The sequence below is a fragment of the Lissotriton vulgaris genome, chromosome 2_1, assembly GCF_964263255.1.
Source record: "Lissotriton vulgaris chromosome 2_1, aLisVul1.2, whole genome shotgun sequence".
Classification (NCBI taxonomy): Eukaryota; Metazoa; Chordata; class Amphibia; order Caudata; family Salamandridae; genus Lissotriton; species Lissotriton vulgaris.
Genome location: NC_141687.1, coordinates 1,415,191,756 through 1,415,202,329, shown reverse-complemented (window position 1 = coordinate 1,415,202,329; position 10,574 = coordinate 1,415,191,756).

Genomic DNA, 10,574 nt, shown 5'->3' with positions numbered 1-10,574 from the left:
TGTGCATACTCTGAACAGCAAATATAAATAGAAAGCACTTTAAATTGTGTTTTAGGGCTGCCTGAATGATATGACTGATAATAAAAGGGAATAAAGACAGAAAAGTCACATCATGAATGAATACATACTTCTTTATAACTCATATTTAGTGTCAAGAGAAGCAATTTGCAGGCTGTTTAAACACCTGACTGGGATTTGTCTTTTGGCAACTTAAAACCCTTTTTAGCCCTGTGATCATTGCACTCCTGCCAGTGTAATTTAAAAAGCAACATTGTCGCCTTTCTGGGAAGAGCCTGGACGGGGTTACATTCTGAGAGCTGAAATGCTTCAGCTGCAGTGGGAGGCAGGAAGCCTTCTCTGCTAAAACTGAAAGCAAGTAACAGACATTAATTTCATCTGCAGTGTGAGGCAAGGAGTCTCCTCTGCTTTGAAATCATCGCTTTCAGGTTTAACAAAGGGGGCTCCTTGCCTCCCACTGCAGCTAAAGCATTTTAGCTGTAAGAATTAACCAGGATAGCCCCTCCTCCCCCCCCAACCCCGTGTGTGGCAGCCTGGCTGAGACAGCTTCCACGTGCACCCGAGTACTTCAAAAGGTCTTTAAAAGACCTTTTTAGGTCTTGTGGCGATTACCGCGCGAAAGCGCGGTCTCGCCAGAGACCTATTGTCACCGGCTCAGCTTCCCAGGAGAAAAGAGATGGCCACACGCATCTTCAAGAATCGGATCGGAGCGGGCCGCGCACGCTTGTACACATCTCCTGTCTCCTTGGTAGCTCCAACACACACAGCCACACCTCCCCCTGCTGTCGCACACGCATGCGCACACAGAGACACACACACACAAGCGCACATGCACGCACACATACAGAGACACACACACCACCAACCCCCTCGCCTCACCGCCGCACACACACGAGCGCACAGAGACACCCCCCCCGCCGCCCCCCCTCCGAAGCTTCCTGTTTCCGTCAGTTGCGTTGCACTTGTTTTTTTTTGGGGGGGTGCTTTTGGAGGGGGTAATTACTTTCAGCGAGCAGGCCCGCAGTGTTCCGGCTGACCGAGCTCCCCAACAGTGGAGTAGTGTAAGCCTTCGTCCAGCTGGCGCTCCATGGCAGCGGTGCCACTACTGGGAAGCTGATGCATGAGCTCTTATGGACCCGAACTCCGTGCCAGGTACATTGGGTTACATGTTTGGCAACAACGGCTTTGCATGAATATCATTCAAGAACATGCAGCCACTCTAACTGTCAATGGGTCTGGTTTTAGCGTGTCTATTGGTCTTTTTCCACTCTATCCAACTGTTTTTGTTTTGGCAGATCTTTGTCGTCTTTGATCACCCCCTGCCCAGCGTACTGGCGTTCCACACATGGCCTCTCACTCGCAACAGGGTCTGTTTTTTTGCCTCTGTTCACCGCAAGGAACTACGTTTGTAGTTCAGGATAATGGTGCAGAGGTTAAGAGCGTCCTTTTGTCTTAGCTTCTCCCTTTGGACATGTTAAGGAGCAGCCCCATAACCTTTGGCCTGCGTACAATTGTACTCGCATCCTTCTTTCACCCACACCCTGCTTCTCCTTTATTCTGTAATGCATAGGCTCACATAGACACCTCCCTTCAGTTTGTTGATGCTGCCTACTCGCATTGGTTGTTGTGACTGCTCTTAGGTGAATGCAGGGCTTTAAGTGGGATGGAAAAACTGGGGGGGTCTCAAAGGGGTGTGGTCAATGTAATCAAGGGTGTTGCTTAAAAACACTTAACCTAAAAATCTGTGTTTAGTATAGTGTGCTGCCCAACTTGAATTTTGCTGTTCCTTGCATTGCATCCAGATATATGATACGAGTCACATCATACCTACAAGCCAGGACTATTGGCTTTGTAAATGGTTGCTAGTTGCGTAAGATAAATAAGCAGCAACTATTGCTTATATATAATATTGAAAAAACTTCCACTTAAAGCCCTGGTGACACCACGACAATGTTGCTGCTGCTGACTTTCAAAAAGAGACGGGCAATACAGAGAGAAAATTACTCTCTCTCTAAAGCATTTCCCTTCCCCTACAACTCTCACCTGGCATGACGCCCTAACTTCTCCAGATGGGTTCCCCCCTGATTCCAGCTGTTAAGGTTAGGAATTTGGGAGTGATCTTTGATAACAGGTTATCTTTTGGTTATCATGTCAACAAGGTGGTCTCTGCTGCATTCTTCGTGCTGAAGAAAATAAAAAAACTCATGCCATACCTACCTGCTTCGGCAGGAAAAACACTGATCACCACCTTAGTGTTTTCGAAGCTGGACTATGGAAACGCACTCTTCCTTGGCACACACAAATACATCCTGAACAAACTGCAGTCTGTGCAAAATATGGCAGCACGGATCCTGCTTAATATCCCTTGGCGACACTCCACTTCAGTAGCCATACGCCATCTACACTGGCTAAGAGTGGAGAGCAGAATCAAATTTAAGGCTCTCTGCATCGCCTATAAGGCCATTCATCAGACTGGACCAAAGTTCTTAAAGGAAGCTTTTCAGGTGTACATACCTGGAAAGAATCTAAGATCAGCAGCAAGCTATCTATTGCATGTTCCCCGAACAAGAACGGCCACATGGGGAGACAGACGTTTCCTGGTAGCGACCCCCATACTGTGGAATACACTCCCCTTGCATATTAAAACAGCACCAACACTCATTGCCTTTCGTAAGGCCCTGAAGACTTGGTTATTCAATCAATAAGTTTGTGCCCTGAATTTTGTGTATCCTAGAGCATCTCACTGCGCCTAGACACCCTAGGGTATTAGTTGCACATTAAAAATCCCATAAATAAAATAAATAAATAAACTAGTGAGAACTGAGCAGTGTGAGCACGCACACGTCGGTGTTCCTGCCGTCACTACAGTCTGGGAAAAAACGGACCGCCTGTGCCAGGGCACAAAGCAGAGCCCAATAGAGACCCGTTTCAAGGACCCCTTAAAAAAAATGCCGGTGCTCAGAGCCAGTGAGACCCGGCCCACTTAAAGCCCTGGGTGAATGATTCTTTACTACAGAGGTTCTGATTATAAAGCCTCCAGGCCTCCTTGTCAAACAGGAGATCTCTGACAGTCAGAAGGAGCCTTTAAGAAAATTGATGCAGGCTGTGTAACCCCAACGACCCCTTAGGAAAGTATTTCATGCAGCCTTGCACTTAGTAAACAGAAATAGTTTAAAGATGCTTGTCAGGGGCCAACATTTATTTCAGTGTTTATATTTTGTGGCTTTTGGAGCTGCAGCAGTGAAGTGTCCTTTACAACACTCATACTTCTCTTTTTCTGCATCGCTGCCCAATGCTGCAAATATAATCCACCCCTTTGATATGCTATCTACCCCCTCTTCAGTTGTTGCCAGGTGGCAGACCCAGGTCTCAAGATTTGTAAACTATGTTGCGGCAATGAAGGAAACCGACCCTGCCACAAAGCATGCCCTGCAGCTCCATTTCGCAGTAGAGGAAATACACAAGATGTTCATCACTCTCTCCAAAAACGAGACAATAAACTGACTATGATGCACTGCTCACAACAGTCAACAGGCAATTCAGCACCCAAGATTACAGATTATGAAAGGTGCGTATTGCTCCAAGCCATCTATTGCCCTCACTCTATCTATCTATGGCCCGCACTGTATCTATCTATCTTTCTATCGCCCTCACTCTATCTATCTATCGCCCTCACTCTATCTATCTATGCCCTCCCTCTATCTATCGATCACATTACCACAGCATCACTCAGCACCACCACAGCATCACTCAGGAGCACCACAACTTCACTATGCGCTACCACAGCATCACTGAATGCCACAGCATCACTCGTTGCCACCACAGCATCAATTTGTGCAACCATTCAACAACAACTGGTTCAAATATGTTCTCTCAATGTTTCAAGCTCCATTACAAATGTCACAAAAAGATGTTAATATTTCACTTATGTTCTTGGATTTTCGTCGCAGTAAAATACACTTAACATAATCTTCACAGAAGTTATTTACAAAACTTTAAGCTGTTGCCATTATAAATTACAATAACTTTTATTTAAGTATTAATTATTAAAAAAATTAAAAGCCATTGTTATTTGTAATATCAATACATCTAAGTCACATAAATACAACACATATTGCATTACAAATGCTATAGGTGTCACATTTGCGAAAGTTAAAACTATTGGCATTGTAAATGACAAAGCTATTAATTTTGCTATTTTCAAAACCAACACACAAAATAAGAAATTTGTCATTTACAATACCAAAAACTCAAACTGTCCTAATGCGAGACCTATTGCATTGCAAATGCTTGTTCTTGTTATTGAGGCTCTAATGGTGTTCACCCCTTCTGAGGGCCCCTGCAGCTCCACTCTGCCAGTCGTTTGAAGAACCGAGGACAAAGGTGAGATTTTAGGAAGGAGTGCGCGCCCCCCTGAGACGGTGTCGAGCCCCCCCAGGGGGGTGCGCCCCACAGATTGAAGAACTCTGCCTTAGGGTAGAGCGGTTCATGCATAATAAATGAGTTCTTGGAGAAATCAATAATCCAAGCAGGGAATGTCCCTGGGCGTTCGGGTCTGGTTTCTAAGAACTCGTTGTGACGTGGGATGGACGGATGTAGGTGACCATGCCTGTATTTGGATTGCATGGCAAATGCCTAAATAAGGACTGGGATTCTATGCCTAAATAAGGGCAATGCAAATTGTGCCTATATAAGGACATGATTCAGTAATTCTATGTGCGGGCATCTAAATCGACACACAACACTTCTGCCACCTAATCATTATTATCCCTTGCAAGACCTCTGCAATAAGCTCTCAGATTTTTTGTGTAACAAAACCCCCTGCATATACTACAACTTCGACCCTCAACTGGGCCACTTCACCATTGCAACTCTTCTTCCCATCATGGCCAAAGAACAAACCCTGGCCTTGTAGCCCACTGCCATCACCATTGAAACCACCAATACTAAGGAAGAGCATCCAATCGAGAGCCTCATGTGACCCTTGCCCGCACCACTCCATCACCAAATAACTATTGATCAGTGAAGCACTAACACCCATCCTCAATGACTAGATTGACTCAGTGCTATGTCTCACTATACTTCCACAACAGTATAGGAAGGTTGGACATGTCACTGGGGTTGGAAAACTGAAATGTCATCAGTGGGTGGAAAGCTGCGCTTGTCATCTTTGTTAGAATGTGAAGGCAGAGGAGATAAGCTGAATGGTTGGGGAGTTGAGGGAGATTTGCTGCTCGGAGTGTTTGATGGTTATATGTTGTATACTCAATAAAGGTTTCCTAAAGGCACTTGAAGAATGATGCGTGTTGGATTTTAATACTGGCGACGACTCAATGAGAGCCATCAACCCTACACCTGTACTCACGCATCGCTTAACATATTGCGGTTGATAAAACCTTACACCTGACAGCGAAATTTAGACATTATTGCCATACTGTGCAGTCACAGCATTAAGGAGTTTGATGTACGAGCAAAGGCTGTCAGTTGCATTGCACTCGTGAGACACCCAGTCAGGGGGCAGTGTGACTGGTGGTGAGGGTTGTGTCCCTGAGCCCCTTTGCCCAGAGTGGACTCACAAATGATGATGTTGTGTTCAGAGACGTCCTGCTACAAGTAACATAGGTGTTGGAAGCCTGGAGCTATCAACATTGATGTGCAAGCTCAAATTCCTTAGGAAACTGAATGTGGCTTGACACGTTTCAAAAACAAGCCCTAACTTTCCTAGAAAATGACCCGGTGCACGTTACAGCTGCAATCTTTGGTGAGGGGGATTAACTTTAAGCGCTTTTCACTTTATAGCTTCGAAGTCAGGATTGAGGGGGGATTATGCATATCTTTCTTCACTTTATTTGCATAGCAGGTTAATAGAACATAAAACCAGTAAACATTATAGACTACACAACCCATGAACCATAGAGGAGTGGTCTCCATGGTAACCATAGTCCAATCAACTAACAGTCCATAGTATATAATTGCGTGACGTCCCTTCCGCTTCCTCTTTCTTCACTGCTCATCAGTTAAGTGCATTCCTTTCATTCTTCGCTTAACCTGGCGTTTTTGCCTAATATTTGTGTAGCGGTTTTATTAGCTTATCAGTTTGTGCTTTTATCTGCTCCTTGCGCAGCAGGCTCTTGCCCGAGCGTGTTGTTCCCCACGCGGACCTCCTGGTGTGTGCTCCGCGCCCTGTGAGGCCGTGCGAGGCAGCTCCATTTAGCGCTCCAGCTGGCTTTTGTGCGTGCCTGGGAATTCGTCGTCGAGCCTCGAGCCGGCCCAATTCCTTCCAACCCTCGCTGTATTGACACCGCTAAGCGGTGATTACCCCACATGTTCACGTTCTGTGGCTGTAGCACCACCTGGTGGTGTCTGCTTGTTATCGTCGGAATCAGGACGGATTTTGAGATCTTCAGGTAATCCCAGCTGTTAGAGCACCGGCGAGGGGGCTGCCTGTATATTCTAAGGGCGTTTTTTCTGTGCTCATACCCTCTATTGACATGTCTTCTTCGGAGGACCATTTTTACTCCTCTCACCAGGAGGTGGAAGAGCAATGCCCCCTCCCCCAGCAGCTCCAATCAGCAGTGGACTAGGCCTGCTCGAATGCTATTTCCAGGGCGCTGGCTCCCTTTAAGGATAAAGGGGATAAGCTGGCGAAGAGCATCCCAGGGTTATTCAGTGACTCCGATCTCGCAGAGGCGGGTCCCAGTGGCTCTCAAGTGGGGAATAGATGGGTCAGTAAGCATACCAGGGGGCACATGGAAGAGTTTCATAGACTAAGAGAAACCTTCCTTAAGAGTGTGCAAATGCTAAAACATGCACCCTGCCGGGAGGAGGAGAAGCCCGGAGAAAATTGCAACATTGTCACCCCTAATTCGGACCCCGATGGCGGTCTTCCCTTTGAGGGGGAGGTTGTATAAGAGGGAGATCTCTCCTCTGATGAGGATAAGGACTCGGGCGCCCCTGGCGTCGAGGCTCCCATTCCTCTGAGTCCCCGGAAGGGTACGGGGGCCACTTGGAAATGTTCGAGCCTACCCAAATTTACCACCCTAGGTCGGCAGAGTGGATCCCTGATGCCAAAGTGGCGGAGTATGTGGCGCGGAGAATCCGTCAACCCCTAGAGAGGGAAGTCAGGACAAGGATGACGGGAGAATGTACCAGGCCCTCACTCAAGGGAAAAGTGGCACACTCTCCAGAAATCGACGAGAAACTATGTACCTTTTTCTCAAAATATATGAGAGATCCTAAAGAAGGAATTGATAGATCCTGGAGAAATTGCACAGATAAACTCCTGGACTTGGCAGATCCCATGACCCAAATTATTCAACTGGAGGAACGTTTGAAGGAGTCAGGATCCCCTTTGTCTCCAGACATTGTGGCTGGTTGGGTGCAACGGGCGATATGCCTTCTCGGCAAAGCGAATTGTGCCCTGGCAGTGGAACGAAGACAGTCTCTCCTTATAGAGATCGACCCCCAAATTGTGTGACTTAGCTACCTTATAGGCAGGCCCCATAGCTCAGGGTAAACTTTTTGGAGAACCTTTTGTTAAGAAGCTGAACAAATTTGTTACCACCTTTTCAGCCCTGGATAAGACTCAAGCCTCCATCAAAAATATTTTTCCAGAGCAGGTTTTGCCCGGGCTGGAAGAGGCAGGGGTCGCTCCACCGGCCGCGTCCTTCAGCAAGGCCCCTCCAACAGGGGTCAACAAGGAAGAAATAATGGCTAGAATGACGGCCGCCAAGGAACCTTTCATCCCAGCAGAGATTCTGGAAGAGGTAAAGGACGCAACCACAGAGGAGGAGCCAACGCTCCTGGAGGACCCTCTGGTAAGAATGATCCTTTCTTCCCCTTAAGATCTGGGGGGGAGGCTCCTGCTCTTCTCACACAATTGGGGAAAGATAATGTCAGACCTGTGGGTGTTGCAGACCGTAAGGGGATTCCACATAGAGTTCTACGGTGCCCCCATACAAGTGGTGCGCCCATGTCCCTTGGTGCTTTCGACAGAAGAGGAGAGTCTGATAGAGTCTGAAATTTTGGAACTCTTAAGGAAAGGAGCTTCCAAACGGTTTTCTCAGCAATCTCTCACAAGTACGGAAAAAAGACAGTGGTGAATCGATCACATGGCAGCCTGGAATGGACGGGCCATATTCGGATCGACCCTAGATTTGGTGATAGAATCGGACGCTAGCAGATTGAGCTGGGGAGCCCAATGTAGAGAGATCTCGATGGGAGGCAGATGGTCGGAGGAGGAGTTACAGTTCCACATCAACTGTCTAGAGTTGCTGGCGGGATCCTTTGTGGTGAAATCCCTTACCAAGGACAGTGCCTATTTTTTGTATCCTGCTGAGAACGGACAACAGCTCGGTGGTAAAATACATCAATCGCCTGGGCGGCTCTCAATCACGAGTCGTATCCAACCTGTCAAAGGATTTTTGGCACTACTGCCTCCAGAAACAGATCTCAGTGATGGCCGAATACCTTCCCGGTCTACAGAACACGGTGGCCGATTGGAACTCCAGGAACTTCTCCGACTACAGAAATTAGCAGCTAGATCGGGCAGTCTTCCCGGCTTTGATGGACAGATGGGTACCCTGCAGTCTCAACCTCTTTGCCTCATGGCTGAACCATCAACTTCCGCGTTTCGTGAGCTGGAGACTGAATCCGGAAGCCACAGCAGTGGACGCCTTTCCTCAAGACTGGTCAGGAGAACACCCTTATGTATTTCCCCCTTTCATGATGATACCCAGAGTAGCGGCCCAAGTTCGACGACAGGCAGCGTCCATAGTGTTGATCCCATCGATATGGAGGGCCCAAGCCTGGTTCCCAGCGTTGATGGAATTGTTGTGGGATTGTCCGATACCTTTGCCCTCATTCCCTTCCATTTTCAAAGATCCCCAAGGGAACCTTCATCCTTTGGTGCTTCAGGGGCAACTCATGACATAGAAGATTTCAGGGGAAGCTGGAAAGACAAACAGCTTTCATCGGATGCTGCAGATCTCATCTGACAGGCATGGGCATCAGGTACAGTCAAGAGATATCGCTCGGCTTGGAGTCGATGGTATCGTTGGTGCCTGGAGAGACACATGGATCCCATGGGAGGAACGGTTACTCACATTCTGAATTTTTTTGCAGTTATCCCATGATGGTCTGGCCTATCAAACAATTAACTTGTTTCGTTCGGCCATCTCTGCGGGGCATTGTGAAATTTACAGCAAACGGGCAGGGGAGCACCCCTGGGTTTGTAAGTTGATGCGAAGCATCTGACTGTCTAGCCCTTCAGAGCCTAGATATTCGGGACTGTGGGATATTAATCAAGTTAGTCAGAAAGAAATTCCCTTTGGGTAAAGTAGCAACAGTACATAAGTACTCACAAGCATACAAACAACCATTTAAGACACCCACATATCACAAGGAAGCAATGTAGACAAATGAAACTTGCCAATATATGTGAAAACACTCTAAAAATATTATCCTCTCTATAATCCCTTGGGCGCTTTAATCGCGGACGTCCTGCGTGCTTCTATTCGTCTTCCCGGCTAGCCTTTTTATTTGAATGTTGTTTTTATTGATTATTGCACCGTCCTTGTGTGTTTCCCAATTTCTGTTTTTATCTAATGTAATGTATCCTTAATAAATTGTTTTTATAATTTGAAATATTTTTAGAGTGTTTTCACATATATTGGCAAGTTTCATTTGTCTACATTGCTTCCTTGTGATATGTGGGTGTCTTAAATGGTTGTTTGTATGCTTGTGAGTACTTATGTACTGTTGCTACTTTACCCAAAGGGAATTTCTTTCTGACTAACGTCAATTGTGGAACCCTATCCCTTTGGTTTCGGGGTCCCTCTCTCTCTTTTATTAGGGATATTAATCAAGTACTGAGACTCCTTCTGGGTTGGCAGGATAACCAATATCTGTCCCGCAAGGATCTGTTGGCTAAGCTGGCCATCCTCCTATGCCTCATATCATGTAAACGAGCTTCAGATGTCAGCGCTCTGGATATCACTGCACAAATCTTTAACCCAGAAGGGGTCACCTTAACCATATCACGATGAACGAAGACTAATACCAGGTCAGTATTGTATCCTTCTTTTCCAGAGCACCCTAAGTTGTGTGTGATGAGGGGCATTAAGTCATATGAGGAGATGACCTCAGAGCTCCGGCCCCCGAAGAGAGGCAATTACTTATCGCCATGCAGAAACCTTTTAAGGCGGTTCCTCCCCTTCCATTGCTAGGTGGTTACGCTGGATCATGCCCGAGGCAGGTGTGGATGTTAGTAAATTTGGTGCACATTCCACAAGAGGTGCTATGGCGTCAAAAGCCACTCAGGTAGGTGGTAGACTGGAAGATATTATGAATGCGGCTGATTGGTCGTCTGATTCTACCTTTAAGAGGTTTTACTTCATACCTATTTCGGAAGCAGCGTCTCTGGTCGTAAGTAAGCTTTAAAAATGCATAATCCCCGCCTCCGTCCTGACATAGAAGGAAACATTTTCTAGCTAACGAAAAGGAAAGTTTCAATTCTATTAAGGACTAGGAGGCAGGGATTATCCCTCCCTGAGATC